General features: G+C 44.3%; 2 pseudogenes; one reads left to right on the top strand and one right to left on the bottom strand.

Annotated features, from left to right (window-relative positions):
* Positions 1 to 12,853: 12,853 nt before the first annotated feature.
* On the bottom strand, positions 12,854 to 12,974 carry LOC134942831 (5S ribosomal RNA; annotated as a pseudogene).
* Positions 12,975 to 14,955: 1,981 nt separating this feature from the next.
* On the top strand, positions 14,956 to 15,076 carry LOC134942819 (5S ribosomal RNA; annotated as a pseudogene).
* The last annotated feature ends 524 nt before the right edge of the window (positions 15,077 to 15,600 follow it).

The raw sequence follows: 15,600 nt of genomic DNA, 5'->3' as shown, positions 1-15,600 counted from the left end.
GATATTTGGTGTTTTGGATTTTACATGCTCTGTACTATGACATTGGGCATCGGCCTTGGCAGACGACGTTGCTGGCATTTCATCGTCTCGGCCATGACTAGTGGCAGCAGCTTCAGCACGAGGTGGAAGTCGATCTTGATCTTTCCCTATTTTTGGAACCTCAACATTTTTGTTCTCCATATTTTAATAGGCACAACTAAAAGGCACCTCAGGTAAACAATGGAGATGGATGGATACTAGTATACTTATGGATTGACGAGCGACTGCCGACACAGAGGTAGCTACAGCCGTGGACTACCGTACTGCGTCTGCTGCTAATATAGACTGGATGATAATGATATAAAAAATATATATATATATATATATCACTACTGCAGCCGGACAGGTATATATTATATAATGACGGACCTGCTGGACACTGTCAGCTCAGCACTGCAGACTCCTAAAGTAAGCTACTAGTAGTATCAAGAAGATAGAAAAAAAAAACACCACGGGTAGGTGGTATACAATTATGGATGGACGAGCGACTGCCGACACAGAGGTAGCTACAGCCGTGGACTACCGTACTGCGTCTGCTGCTAATATAGACTGGATGATAATGATATAAAAAATATATATATATCACTACTGCAGCCGGACAGGTATATATTATATAATGACGGACCTGCTGGACACTGTCAGCTCAGCACTGCAGACTCCTAAAGTAAGCTACTAGTAGTATCAAGAAGATAGAAAAAAAAAAACACCACGGGTAGGTGGTATACAATTATGGATGGACGAGCGACTGCCGACACAGAGGTAGCTACAGCCGTGGACTACCGTACTGCATCTGCTGCTAATATAGACTGGATGATAATGATATAAAATATATATATATATATATATCACTACTGCAGCCGGACAGGTATATATTATATAATGACGGACCTGCTGGACACTGTCAGCTCAGCACTGCAGACTCCTAAAGTAAGCTACTAGTAGTATCAAGAAGATAGAAAAAAAAAAAACACCACAGGTAGGTGGTATACAATTATGGATGGACTAGCGACTGCCGACACAGAGGTAGCTACAGCCGTGGACTACCGTACTGCGTCTGCTGCTAATATAGACTGGATGATAATTATATAAAAAATATATATATATATCACTACTGCAGCCGGACAGGTATATATTATATAATGACGGACCTGCTGGACACTGTCAGCTCAGCACTGCAGACTCCTAAAGTAAGCTAGTACTAGTATCAAGAAGATAGAAAAAAAAAACCACCACGGGTAGGTGGTATACAATTATGGATGGACGAGCGACTGCCGACACAGAGGTAGCTACAGCCGTGGACTACCGTACTGCGTCTGCTGCTAATATAGACTGGATGATAATGATATAAAAAATATATATATATCACTACTGCAGCCGGACAGGTATATATTATATAATGACGGACCTGCTGGACACTGTCAGCAGAATGCGTTTATAGAATAAAAACACCACACGACGAGTGTTTAACTTTTTCATGCAGACAATCACAATATACTGGTGGTCAGTGGTCACTGGTCAGTCACACTGGCACTGGCAGTGGCACTCTGGCAGCAAAAGTGTGCACTGTTAAAATATGTACTCCTGCTATAACTGCTCCCCAGTCTCCACCACAATTAAGCTGTGTGAGCAGTGAGCACTCAGCACAGTCAGATATACAGTATTACATAGATGATGCAGCACACTGAGGGCACACTGAGGCTGAGCACAGATATGGTATGTGACTGTGTCACACTGTATCGTTTTTTTTCAGGCAGAGAACGGATTAATTAAACTGGTGGTCACTGGTCACACTATCAGCAAGTAGTAGTGGTCACTGGTCAGTCACACTGGCACTGGCAGTGGCACTCTGGCAGCAAAAGTGTGCACTGTTAAAATATGTACTCCTGCTATAACTGCTCCCCAGTCTCCCCCACAATTAAGCTGTGTGAGCAGTGAGCACTCAGCACAGTCAGATATACAGTATTACATAGATGATGCAGCACACTGAGGGCACACTGAGGCTGAGCACAGATATGGTATGTGACTGTGTCACACTGCTGTGTATCGTTTTTTTTCAGGCAGAGAACGGATTAAACTGGTGGTCACTGGTCACACTATCAGCAAGTAGTACTCCGTCCTAATATGCTCCCCAAAATTAGTAAATCAAGTGTCACTCTCTACTCTCTCTCTAGTCTACAGTCTAAACGGAGAGGACGCCAGCCACGTCCTCTCCCTATCAATCTCAATGCACGTGTGAAAATGGCGGCGACGCGCGGCTCCTTATATAGAATCCAAGTCTCGCGATAGAATACGAGCCTCGCGAGAATCCGACAGCGGGATGATGACGTTCGGGCGCGCTCGGGTTAGCCGAGCAAGGCGGGAAGATCCGAGTCTGCCTCGGACCCGTGTAAAAAGGCTGAAGTTCGGGGGGGTTCGGTTTCCGAGAAACCGAACCCGCTCATCTCTAGTAGAATTCCAGTGGTACTGGTGTATATGTCCAGTGATACTGCCGTATATGTCCAGTGATACTGCTGTATATGTACAACGGTACTGCCGTATAAATCCAGTGATCCTGACGTATAATTCCAGTGAGTGATCCTGCCGTATAATTCCAGTGGTACTGCCATATAAATCCAGTGATCCTGCCGTATAATTCCATATAACTCCATATAATTCCGTATAAGTCCAGTCCAATGATGCTGCCATAGAAGTTCAGTGGTGCTGTCCTGTGCTGTATATTATTTACTCCAAATAAAGGGGTTATTAATATTTTATCCAACTAATTTTCACAGGGTTTGCCCTGTGTGATGTAGAGGTACGCTATCCTATACCGCATATTGTTATATAACTCCAGAAAAATAATGTTGAATAAAAATTTGGAGGATAAAATAGGGAAAGATCAAGAACCACTTCCTCCTAGTGCTGAAGCTGCTGCCACTAGTCATGACATACTGTAGACAATTAAATCCCATCAACTTCGTCTGCCAATGCCGATGCCCAATGTGATAATAGAGGGCATGTAAAATTCAAAAAGCCAAAGTTCAGTAAAAAGACCCAAAAAAAGAAATTTAAATGGTCTGAGGAGAAACATAAATTTGCCAATATGCCATTTACGATACGGAGTTGCAAGGAATGGCTAAAGCCCTGGCCTATGTTCATGAATAGTGGTTCAGCTTCACATGACGATGGAAACCCTCATCCTCACGCTAGAAAAATTATAAGAGTTAAGATGAAAAAGCATAGCAAAAAATTGTGCGTTCTAAGATGGTATCACAAATCCCCAAGGAGAGTCCAAGTGTGTCGGCGGTTGCGATGCCTGACCTTCCCAACACTGGATTTGCACGTCCCCTGCAAGTGCTGGAAGGAGCACCCACAGTCCAGTTTCTGATATTCAAATTGAAGATGTCACTGTTGAAGTACACCAGGATGAGGATATGGGTGTTACTGGCGCTGAGGAGGAAGTTAATGATGAGGATTCTGATGGTGATGTGGTGTGTTTGAATCAGGCACTGGGGGAGACACCAGTTGTCCGTGGGATGAAGAAGCCCATTGTGATGCCTGGGCAAAATACCAAAAAAGCCACCTCTTTGGTGTGGAATTATTTCTCCACAAATCCGGACAACAGGTGTCAAGCCGTGTGTTGCCTCTGTCAATCTGTAAAAAGTAGGGGTAAGGATGTTAACCACCTAAAAACATCCTCTCTTATACGTCACCTGCTGCGCATTCATCAGAAGTCAGTGTCAGGTTGTGAAACTTTGGGTAAGAGCGTGAGCAGTCCACTGACACTTAAATCCCTTCTTCCTCTTGCACCCAAGCTCCTGCAAGCCACACCACCAACTCCCTCAACGCCAACTTTCTCCTCAGTCAGGAACGTCAGTAGTGCTGCAGGCCATGTCTCTGGCAAGACTGAGGAGTCCTCTCCTAACCGGGATTCCTCCGGAGGATCCTTGAGTGGTATGCCTGCTGTTGCTGCCGCTGCTGTTGTTGCTGCTGGGAGTTGATAGTCATCCCAGAGGAGAAGTCAGAAGACCACTTGTACTACTTCCAGTAAGCAATTGACTGTCCAACAGTCCTTTATGAGGATGATGAAATATGACAGCTGTCATCCTTTTGCAAAGCGAATAACTGAGGCCTTGACAGCTATGTTTGTGTTAGACGTGCATCTGGTATCCGCCATTAGTTTGGTGGGACTTAGAGAATTGTTTGAGGTACTGTGTCCCCAGTATCAAATCCCATCTAGGTTCCACTAGGCAGGCGATACCAAGAATGTACAGAGACGTCAGGAAAAGTGTCCTCAGTGTCCTAAAAAATGCAGTTGTACCCACTGTCCACTTAACCACGGACACGTGGATAAGTGGAACAGGGCAGACTAAGGACTATATGACTGTGTCAGCCCACTGGGTAGATGTATGGCCTTCCGCAGCAAGAACAGCAGTGGCACCTGTAGCAGCATCTCGCAAACGCCAACTCGTTCCTAGGCAGGCTACTCTGTGTATCAGTGATCACTGCTTTCCGTAAGAGGCACACTGCTGACAACCTCTTATGGAAACTGAGGTACATCATTGCAAAATAGCTTACCTCAATTAGACTCTCCTGGGGATTTGTGATATCGGACAATGCCACCAATATTGTGCAGGCATTACATCTGGACAATTTCCAGCACGTCCCATGTTTTGCACATACAATTAATGTGGTGGTGCTGTCATTTTTTTAAAAATGACAGGGGCGTGCAGGAGATGCTGTCGGTGGCCCAAAAAATGGCGGGCCAATATCGGCATTCAGCCACAGCGTGCCAAAGACTGGAGCACCATCAAACACTCCTGAACCTGCACTGCCATCACCTGAAGAAAGAGGTGGTGACGAGGTGGAATTCAACACTCTATATGCTTCAGAGGATGGAGGAGCAGCAAAAGGCCATTCAAGCCTATACATCCACCTACGATATAGGCAAAGGAGGGGGAATGCACCTGACTCAAGCGCAGTGGAGAATGATTTCTGTCTTGTGCAAGGTTCTCCAACCCTTTGAACTTGCCACACGTGAAGTCAGTTCAGACACTGCCAGGTCATTCCCCTCATCAGGCTTTTGCAGAAGCAGCTGAAGAAATTGAAAGAGGATCTAAGATGGAGCAATTCCGCAAAGTATGTGGGACTTGTGGATGGAGCCCTTCATTCGCTTTGCCAGGATTCAAGGGTGGTCAATCTGTTGAAATCAGAGCACTACATTTTGGCCACCATGCTCGATCCTAGGTTTAAAGTAGTGACGAGCGGGTTCGGTTCCTCGGAATCCGAACCCCCCCGAACTTCACCCATTTTACACGGGTCCGAGGCATACTCGGATACTCCAGTATTGCTCGGTTAACCCGAGCGCGCCCGAACGTCATCATCCCGCTGTCGGATTCTCGCGAGATTCGGATTCTATATAAGGAGCCGCGCGTCGCCGCCATTTTTCACTCGTGCATTGGAAATGATAGTGAAAGGACGTGGCTGGCGTCCTCTCACTTTGTTTCAGAACTTTCAGGGGGCTGCAAATATCTTTATTCTGGGGACCAGCAGTATTATAGGAGGAGTACAGTGCAGAGTTTTGCTGACCAGTGACCACCAGTATTATACATTCTCCAGTATTATACATTCTCTGCCTGAAAAACGCTCCATATCTGTGCTCAGTGTGCTGCATATATCTGTGCTCACACTGCTTTATTGTGGGGACTGGGGACCAGCAGTATTATATAGGAGGAGTACAGTGCAGAGTTTTGCTGACCAGTGACCACCAGTATTATACGTTCTCTGCCTGAAAACCGCTCCATATCTGTGCTCAGTGTGCTGCATATATCTGTGCTCACACTGCTTTATTGTGGGGACTGGGGACCAGCAGTATTATATAGGAGGAGTACAGTGCAGAGTTTTGCTGACCAGTGACCACCAGTATTATACGTTCTCTGCCTGAAAACCGCTCCATATCTGTGCTCAGTGTGCTGCATATATCTGTGCTCACACTGCTTTATTGTGGGGACTGGGGACCAGCAGTATTATATAGGAGGAGTACAGTGCAGAGTTTTGCTGACCAGTGACCACCAGTATTATACGTTCTCTGCCTGAAAAACGCTCCATATCTGTGCTGCATTGTAGTATATAGTAGGAGTACAGTGCATAATTTTGCTGACCACCAGTATATAATATATAGGAGTACGGTACAGAAGGCCACTGTACCTACCTCTGTGTCATCAAGTATACTATCCATCCATACCTGTGGTGCATTTCAGTTTTGCACAGTTTGCTGACCACCAGTATATAATATATAGCAGTACGGTACAGTAGGCCACTGCTCTACCTACCTCTGTGTCGTCAAGTATACTATCCATCCATACCTGTGGTGCATTTCAGTTTTGCACAGTTTGCTGACCACCAGTATATAATATATAGCAGTACGGTACAGTAGGCCACTGCTCCACCTACCTCTGTGTCGTCAAGTATACTATCCATCCATACCTGTGGTGCATTTCAGTTTTGCACAGTTTGCTGACCACCAGTATATAATATATAGCAGTACGGTACAGTAGGCCACTGCTCCACCTACCTCTGTGTCGTCAAGTATACTATCCATTCATACCTGTGGTGCATTTCAGTTTTGCACAGTTTGCTGACCACCAGTATATAATATATAGCAGTACAGTACAGTAGGCCACTGCTCTACCTACCTCTGTGTCGTCAAGTATACTATCCAGCCATACCTGTGGTGCATTTCAGTTTTGCACAGTTTGCTGAACACCAGTATATAATATATAGCAGTACGGTACAGTAGGCCACTGCTCTACCTACCTCTGTGTCGTCAAGTATACTATCCATCCATACCTGTGGTGCATTTCAGTTGTGCGCAGTATATATAGTAGTAGGCCATTGCTATTGATACTGGCATATAATTCCACACATTAAAAAATGGAGAACAAAAATGTGGAGGGTAAAATAGGGAAAGATCAAGATCCACTTCCACCTCGTGCTGAAGCTGCTGCCACTAGTCATGGCCGAGACGATGAAATGCCATCAACGTCGTCTGCCAAGGCCGATGCCCAATGTCATAGTAGAGAGCATGTAAAGTCCAAAAAACAAAAGTTCAGTAAAATGACCCAAAAATCAAAATTGAGAGTCCAATTGTGTCGGCTGCGATGCCTGACCTTCCCAACACTGGACGGGAAGAGGTGGCGCCTTCCACCATTTGCACGCCCCCTGCAAGTGCTGGAAGGAGCACCCGCAGTCCAGTTCCTGATAGTCAAATTGAAGATGTCACTGTTGAAGTACACCAGGATGAGGATATGGGTGTTGCTGGCGCTGAGGAGGAAATTGACAAGGAGGATTCTGATGGTGAGGTGGTTTGTTTAAGTCAGGCACCCGGGGAGACACCTGTTGTCCGTGGGACGAATATGGCCATTGACATGCCTGGTCAAATTACAAAAAAAATCACCTCTTCGGTGTGGAATTATTTTAACACAAATGTGGACAACAGGTGTCAAGCCGTGTGTTGCCTTTGTCAAGCTGTAATAAGTAGGGGTAAGGACGTTAACCACCTCGAAACATCCTCCCTTATACGTCACCTGCAGCGCATTCATCATAAGTCAGTGACAAGTTCAAAAACTTTGGATGACAGCGGAAGCAGTCCACTGACCACTAAATCCCTTCCTCTTGTAACCAAGCTCCTGCGAACCACACCACCAACTCCCTCAGTGTCAATTTTCTCCTTACACAGGAAAGCCAATAGTCCTGCAGGCCATGTCACTGTCAAGTCTGACGAGTCCTCTCCTGCCTGGGATTCCTCCGATGCATCCTTGAGTGTAACGCCTACTGCTGCTGGCGCTGCTGTTGTTGCTGCTGGGAGTCAATCGTCATCCCAGAGGGGAAGTCGGAAGACCACTTGTACTACTTCCAGTAAGCAATTGACTGTCCAACAGTCCTTTGCGAGGAAGATGAAATATCACAGCAGTCATCCTGCTGCAAAGCGGATAACTCAGGCCTTGGCAGCCTGGGCGGTGAGAAACGTGTTTCCGTTATCCACCGTTAATTCACAGGCAATGACAGACTTGATTGAGGTACTGTGTCCCCGGTACCAAATACCATCTAGGTTCCATTTCTCTAGGCAGGCGATACCGAAAATGTACACAGACCCCAGAAAAAGAGTCACCAGTGTCCTAAAAAATGCAGTTGTACCCAATGTCCACTTAACCACGGACATGTGGACAAGTGGAGCAGGGCAGACTCAGGACTATATGACTGTGACAGCCCACTGGGTAGATGTATTGCCTCCCGCAGCAAGAACAGCAGCGGCGGCACCAGTAGCAGCATCTCGCAAACGCCATCTCGTTCCTAGGCAGGCTACGCTTTGTATCACCGCTTTCCAGAAGAGGCACACAGCTGACAACCTCTTACGGAAACTGAGGAACATCATCGCAGAATGGCTTACCCCAAATGGACTCTCCTGTGGATTTGTGACATCGGACAACGCCAGCAATATTGTGCGTGCATTACATCTGGGCAAATTCCAGCACGTCCCATGTTTTGCACATACATTGAATTTGGTGGTGCAGAATTATTTAAAAAACGACAGGGGAGTGCAAGAGATGCTGTCGGTGGCCCAAAGAATTGCGGGCCACTTTCGGCATTCAGCCACCGCGTGCCGAAGACTGGAGCACCATCAAACAGTCCTGAACCTGCCCTGCCATCATCTGAAGCAAGAGGTGGTAACGAGGTGGAATTCAACCCTCTATATGCTTCAGAGGATGGAGGAGCAGCAAAAGGCCATTCAAGCTTATACATCTGCCTACGATATAGGCAAAGGAGGGGGAATGCACCTGACTCAAGCGCAGTGGAGAATGATTTCAACATTGTGCAAGGTTCTGCAACCCTTTGAACTTGCCACACGTGAAGTCAGTTCAGACACTGCCGGCCTGAGTCAGGTCATTACCCTCATCAAGCTTTTGCAGAAGAAGCTGGAGACATTGAAGGAGGAGCTAAAACAGAGCGATTCCGCTAGGCATGTGGGACTTGTGGATGGAGCCCTTAATTCGCTTAACCAGGATTCACGGGTGGTCAATCTGTTGAAATCAGAGCACTACATTTTGGCCATCGTGCTCGATCCTAGATTTAAAACCTACATTGGATCTCTCTTTCCGGCAGACACAAGTCTGCAGAGGTTCAAAGACCTGCTGGTGAGAAAATTGTCAAGTCAAGCGGAACATGACCCGTCAACAGCTCCTCCTTCACATTCTCCCGCAACTGGGGGTGCGAGGAAAAGGCTAAGAATTCCGAGCCCTCCCGCTGGCGGTGATGCAGGGCAGTCTGGAGCGAGTGCTGACATCTGGTCCGGACTGAAGGACCTGCCAACGATTACTGACATGTCGTCTACTGTCACTGCATATGATTCTCTCACCATTGAAAGAATGGTGGAGGATTATATGAGTGACCGCATCCAAGTAGGCACGTCAGACAGTCCGTACGTAAACTGGCAGGAAAAAGAGGCAATTTGGAGGCCCTTGCAGAAACTGGCTTTATTTTATCTAAGTTGCCCACCCTCCAGTGTGTACTCCGAAAGAGTGTTTAGTGAAGCCGCTCACCTTGTCAACAATCGGCGTACGAGGATACTTCCAGAAAATGTGGAGAAGATGATGTTCATCAAAATGAATTATAATCAATTCCTCCGTGGAGACATTCACCAGCAATTGCCTCCAGAAAGTACACAGGGACCTGAGATGGTGTATTCCAGTGGGGACGAATGAATAATCTGTGAGGAGGGGGATGTACACAGTGAAAGGGGTGAGGAATCGGACGATGAGGAGGAGGTGGACATCTTGCCTCTGTAGAGCCAGTTTGTGCAAGGAGAGATTGATTGCTTCTTTTTTGGTGGGGGCCCAAACCAACCAGTCATTTCAGTCACAGTTGTGTGGCAGACCCTGTCGATGAAATGTTGGGTTTGTTAAAGTGTACATGTCCTGTTTATACAACATAAGGGTGGGTGGGATTGCCCAAGGACAATTCCATCTTGCACCTCTTTTTTCTTTCATTTTTCTTTGGATCATGTGCTGTTTGGGGACTATTTTTTTGAAGTGCCATCCTGCTTGACATTGCAGTGCCACTCCTAGATGGGCCAGGTGTTTGTGTCGGCCACTTGCGTCGCTTAGCTTAGCCATCCAGCGACCTTGGTGCACCTCTTTTTTTCTTTGCATCATGTGCTGTTTGGGGACTATTTTTTTTGAAGTGCCATCCTGTCTGACACTGCAGTGCCACTCCTACCCGAATCCGACAAAAAAATTTCATGGAGGTTTTGCCAAAACGCGTCCGAATCCAAAACACGGCCGCTGAACCGAATCCAAAACCAAAACACAAAACCCGAAAAATGTCCGGTGCACATCACTAGTTTAAAGCCTATGTTGTATCTCTCTTTCTTTCAGACACAAGTCTGCAGAGGTTCAAAGACCTGCTGGTGAGTAAATTGTCAACTCAAGCGGAACGTGACCCGTCAACAGCTGCTCCTTCATTTTCTCCCGCAACTGGGTCTGCAAGGAAAAGGATAAGGTTTCCTAGCCCATCCGCTGGCGGTGATGCAGGGCAGTCAGGAGCGAGTGCTGACATCTGGTCCAGACTGAAGGACCTGCCAATGATTACTGACATGTCTACTGTCACTGCATATGATTCTGTCACCATTAAAAGAATGGTGGAGGAATATATGAGTGACAGCATCCAAGTAGGCATGTCAGACAGTCTGTACGTATACTGGCAGGAAAAAGAGACAATTTGGATGCCCTTGCACAAACTGGCTTTATTTTACTTAAGTTGTCCCCCCTCCAGTGTGTTCTCCGAAAAAGAGTTTAGTGCAGCCGGTAACCTTGTCAGCAATCGGCGTAGGAGGTTACTTCCACAAAATGTGGAGAAGATGATGTTCATCAAAATGAATTATAAATTCCTCCGGAATGACCCTGACCAGCAATTACCTCCAGAAAGTACACAGGGACCTGTGATGGTGGATTCCAGTGGGGACGAATTAATAATCTGTGAGGAGGAGGATGTACACAGTGAAAGGGGTGAGGAATCAGAGGATGAGGATGAGGTCGACATCTTGCCTCTGTAGAGCCAGTTTGTGCAAGGAGAGATTGATTGCTTCTTTCTTGTTGGGGGCCCAAACAAACCAGTCATTTCAGCCACAGTCATGTGGCAGACCCTTTCGCTGGAATGATTGGTTTGTTAAAGTGTGCATGTCCTGTTTATACAACATAAGGGTGGGTGGGAGCGCCTCTTTTTCTTCTTTGCATCATGTGCTGTTTGGGGCCAATATTTTTAAGTGCAATCCTGTCTGCAACTGCAGTGCCACTCCTAGATGGGTCAAGTGTTGGTGCCGCACACTTGTGTCGCTCAGCTTAGTCATACAGCCACCTCGGTGCAACCTTTTGGCCTAAAAACAATATTGTGAGGTGTTCAGTGTTCAGAATAGACTGGAAATGAGTGGAAATGAATGTAATTGAGGTTAATAATACCGTAGGAGCAAAATTACCCCCACATTCTGTGATTTTAGCTGTTTTTATGTTTTTTTTCTTCAAAAATCATCCAGATCCAAAACCAAAACCAAAACACGAAAGGGTGGTTTAGGCAAAACCAATCCAAAACCAAAACACGCGCAGGGAATTGGAACCAAAACACAAAACACGAAAAGTGCCCGCCGCACATCTCTAAAAAAAACAAACGCAAATACAAAATTAAAGTACTAAGTATTTTGTAATAAATAAAACAGCCTCTCTTCTTCCCTTTTAAAAGAACAACATTAACAAATATTAAGTACAGTAATAACATTAATAGATCACAATAGCCACACAACAATTATCGTATAAGAGGGAGGAATCACAATGCACATAGGGCCTAATTCAGACCTGATGACAAAAGCAAAATTTTTGTCTAATGGGCAAAACCATGTGCACTGCAGGTAAGGCAGATGTAACATGTGCAGAGAGAGTCAGATTTGGGTGGGTTATTTTGTTTCTGTGCAGGGAAAATACTGGCTGCTTTATTTTTACACTGCAATTTAGATGTCAGTTTGAACACACCCCACCCAAATCTAACTCTCTCTGGACATGTTATATCTGCCCCACCTGCAGTGCAACATGGTTTTGCCCATTAGAGAAAGATTTTATCAACCCTGAATCAGGCCTATAGTCAGAAGTTGAAAAACAAAAAATTTGGAAACCGCACTGGTATAATTGGTGTATGTGTATAATGATAGTTATCTGTATTAACTGATAATTAAATTTAAGGTTCAAATCCTTATTTTGGGGAGCAGATACGTAAGGTAACACATTCCTTAAATTTATGTATCAAAAAGCTACCCATCAGTGGTGCTCCCCCGAGTCAGTTATTCGCAGTGTAAACATAAAAAAAAAGAAAAAAGAAGACTCTTGTTGGGAAGCACTCATATACAGATAATGTTGTACGACTAAATGTCACAATAGCTAACTAAAATGCAATATTTTATTAATTCTCATTAAAATTAATTATTGAGGAGTTCAATGAACGCCGATGTTTGTTAAATAGTGACATTGCGAAAATATAGAGAGTAATATATAAATTGCAAGGTGCAAATACCTAATTCAGGCCGAAATGGGTATATCTATAATTTTGTTAATAATCACACTCCAACTGTAGGACAACCTGTGATGAAAAGTTGCTCATTTATTGTAAATATGACCGTCATTTATAAACTGCTATATATCCCAAATGGGAATTTTGATCCTAGCAGATGGTTGAATCATAGTTCATAACCGAGATGTAAGACAATGCTCTATATTGGTGACAGATGGGTGGCAAATATTTGCAGTACCAGGGTGTTCCTTGGTAGTCTCCTATCCAAGTACTTAACCCGGCCCTCCACTGCTTGGCTTCCAAGATCAGATGAGATTGGGCATCTCCAGCGGGGTATGACCGCAGACCTTATGCTCACCCTTGTCACACTGTGTCCAAAATTGGGCACAGATAGGAGCCAATTTGCGTTGTTATGTGAGCCACAGGTATCGACACAGCTGATTTGATGTGGAAATCAATTTTTTTTATCACAGATGATAAAGTATAACAAAAGATTAAATACCCATCTAAGTTTTCACGGCTTAAGTAGTCGCAGTACAAGTAGAAAAAACCTCTATACTGCACAGTTATCACATGTATGTAAATCAATCATTAAATCATAGTATTATTTTAACTGTGCAAAAGAGGGAAACCTCCAAATTTGGTCTCCAAAACAAAAATGAATGTATGAGATTACACTATGAATTGTGAGAATCAAATAACATAAGCAATGAAACCTTCAGCTCTAATGACCAATCAGAAATTATTTTCAAGTAATAGAAAAATAATAAGTTGACACAGAGTATATTCCATATGATATATATATATGTCATAAGTTGATACTGAGATAAATATGGATTTCTGCAGTGTAAAAAAAGAAGGCGTTTGTGTGTTGGATAGGGTCCAAAATTAGCAGATGTATCCACATCCGCTTTTTTGATAGAAATGTAGACCCCACTAGGGTTGCACTTATTCCCTTGCTGGTGATAATTGACTGTCACTTGTTCATATAGTATAATAGTCTATGTACCATGTGGGTAAGATTTTGTAAATACCGGTCCGTGCAATAGAAAATGCACTGGTGCATAAATCACGTGTATTTACCAAACCAGGTGTACATTCATAAAGTTTTTGTCCTACTTGTATACTGAGGGAGATCCTGGTATAGGGAAGGTGCCGGCCGCGTCTGCCCGCGTTCTGCCTGCTGCCGTGCTCCGGCCGCACTATACTTCCTGTTAAGCTGGTTCCCTTGGCGACAGACTTTGCCGAGAATGGCTCATTGCGGTCACGTGTGCGCACCACGTGACCGTGAGGATGTTGTCTCCTTCCTTCCTGACGTACGTTTCAAAAATAGCTTGGTCCAAGCTATTTGCGAAACGTACGTCAGGAAGGAAGGAGACAACATCCTCACGGTCACGTGGTGCGCACACGTGACCGCAACGAGCCGTTCTCGGCAAAGTCTGTCGCCAAGGGAACCAGCTTAACAGGAAGTATAGTGCGGCCGGAGCACGGCAGCAGGCAGAACGCGGGCAGACGCGGCCGGCACCTTCCCTATACCAGGATCTCCCTCAGTATACAAGTAGGACAAAAACTTTATGAATGTACACCTGGTTTGGTAAATACACGTGATTTATGCACCAGTGCATTTTCTATTGCACGGACCGGTATTTACAAAATCTTACCCACATGGTACATAGACTATTATACTATATGAACAAGTGACAGTCAATTATCACCAGCAAGGGAATAAGTGCAACCCTAGTGGGGTCTACATTTCTATCAAAAAAGCGGATGTGGATACATCTGCTAATTTTGGACCCTATCCAACACACAAACGCCTTCTTTTTTTACACTGCAGAAATCCATATTTATCTCAGTATCAACTTATGACATATATATATCATATGGAATATACTCTGTGTCAACTTATTATTTTCCTATTACTTGAAAATAATTTCTGATTGGTCATTAGAGCTGAAGGTTTCATTGCTTATGTTATTTGATTCTCACAATTCATAGTGTAATCTCATACATTCATTTTTGTTTTGGAGACCAAATTTGGAGGTTTCCCTCTTTTGCACAGTTAAAATAATACTATGATTTAATGATTGATTTACATACATGTGATAACTGTGCAGTATAGAGGTTTTTTCTACTTGTACTGCGACTACTTAAGCCGTGAAAACTTAGATGGGTATTTAATCTTTTGTTATACTTTATCATCTGTGATAAAAAAAATTGATTTCCACATCAAATCAGCTGTGTCGATACCTGTGGCTCACATAACAACGCAAATTGGCTCCTATCTGTGCCCAATTTTGGACACAGTGTGACAAGGGTGAGCATAAGGTCTGCGGTCATACCCCGCTGGAGATGCCCAATCTCATCTGATCTTGGAAGCCAAGCAGTGGAGGGCCGGGTTAAGTACTTGGATAGGAGACTACCAAGGAACACCCTGGTACTGCAAATATTTGCCACCCATCTGTCACCAATATAGAGCATTGTCTTACATCTCGGTTATGACCTATGATTCAACCATCTGCTAGGATCAAAATTCCCATTTGGGATATATAGCAGTTTATAAATGACGGTCATATTTACAATAAATGAGCAACTTTTCATCACAGGTTGTCCTCCAGTTGGAGTGTGATTATTAACAAAATTATAGACATACCCATTTCGGCCTGAATTAGGTATTTGCACCTTGCAATTTATATATTACTCTCTATATTTTCGCAATGTCACTATTTAACAAACATCGGCGTTCATTGAACTCCTCAATAATTAATTTTAATGAGAATTAATAAAATATTGCATTTTAGTTAGCTATTGTGACATTTAGTCGTACAACATTATCTGTATATGAGTGCTTCCCAACAAGAGTCTTCTTTTTTCTTTTTTTCTATGTTTACACTATAGTCAGAAGTACCTGCCTTTTGTCATCATCATCACAATCAGTTCATATTTTGTTTCTGCATTGTGGTCAATTTGGGG

Source organism: Pseudophryne corroboree, chromosome 1 (genome assembly GCF_028390025.1).
Source record: "Pseudophryne corroboree isolate aPseCor3 chromosome 1, aPseCor3.hap2, whole genome shotgun sequence".
In the NCBI taxonomy this organism is placed as follows: domain Eukaryota; kingdom Metazoa; phylum Chordata; class Amphibia; order Anura; family Myobatrachidae; genus Pseudophryne; species Pseudophryne corroboree.
This window is presented reverse-complemented; position numbering and strand designations above follow the sequence as displayed.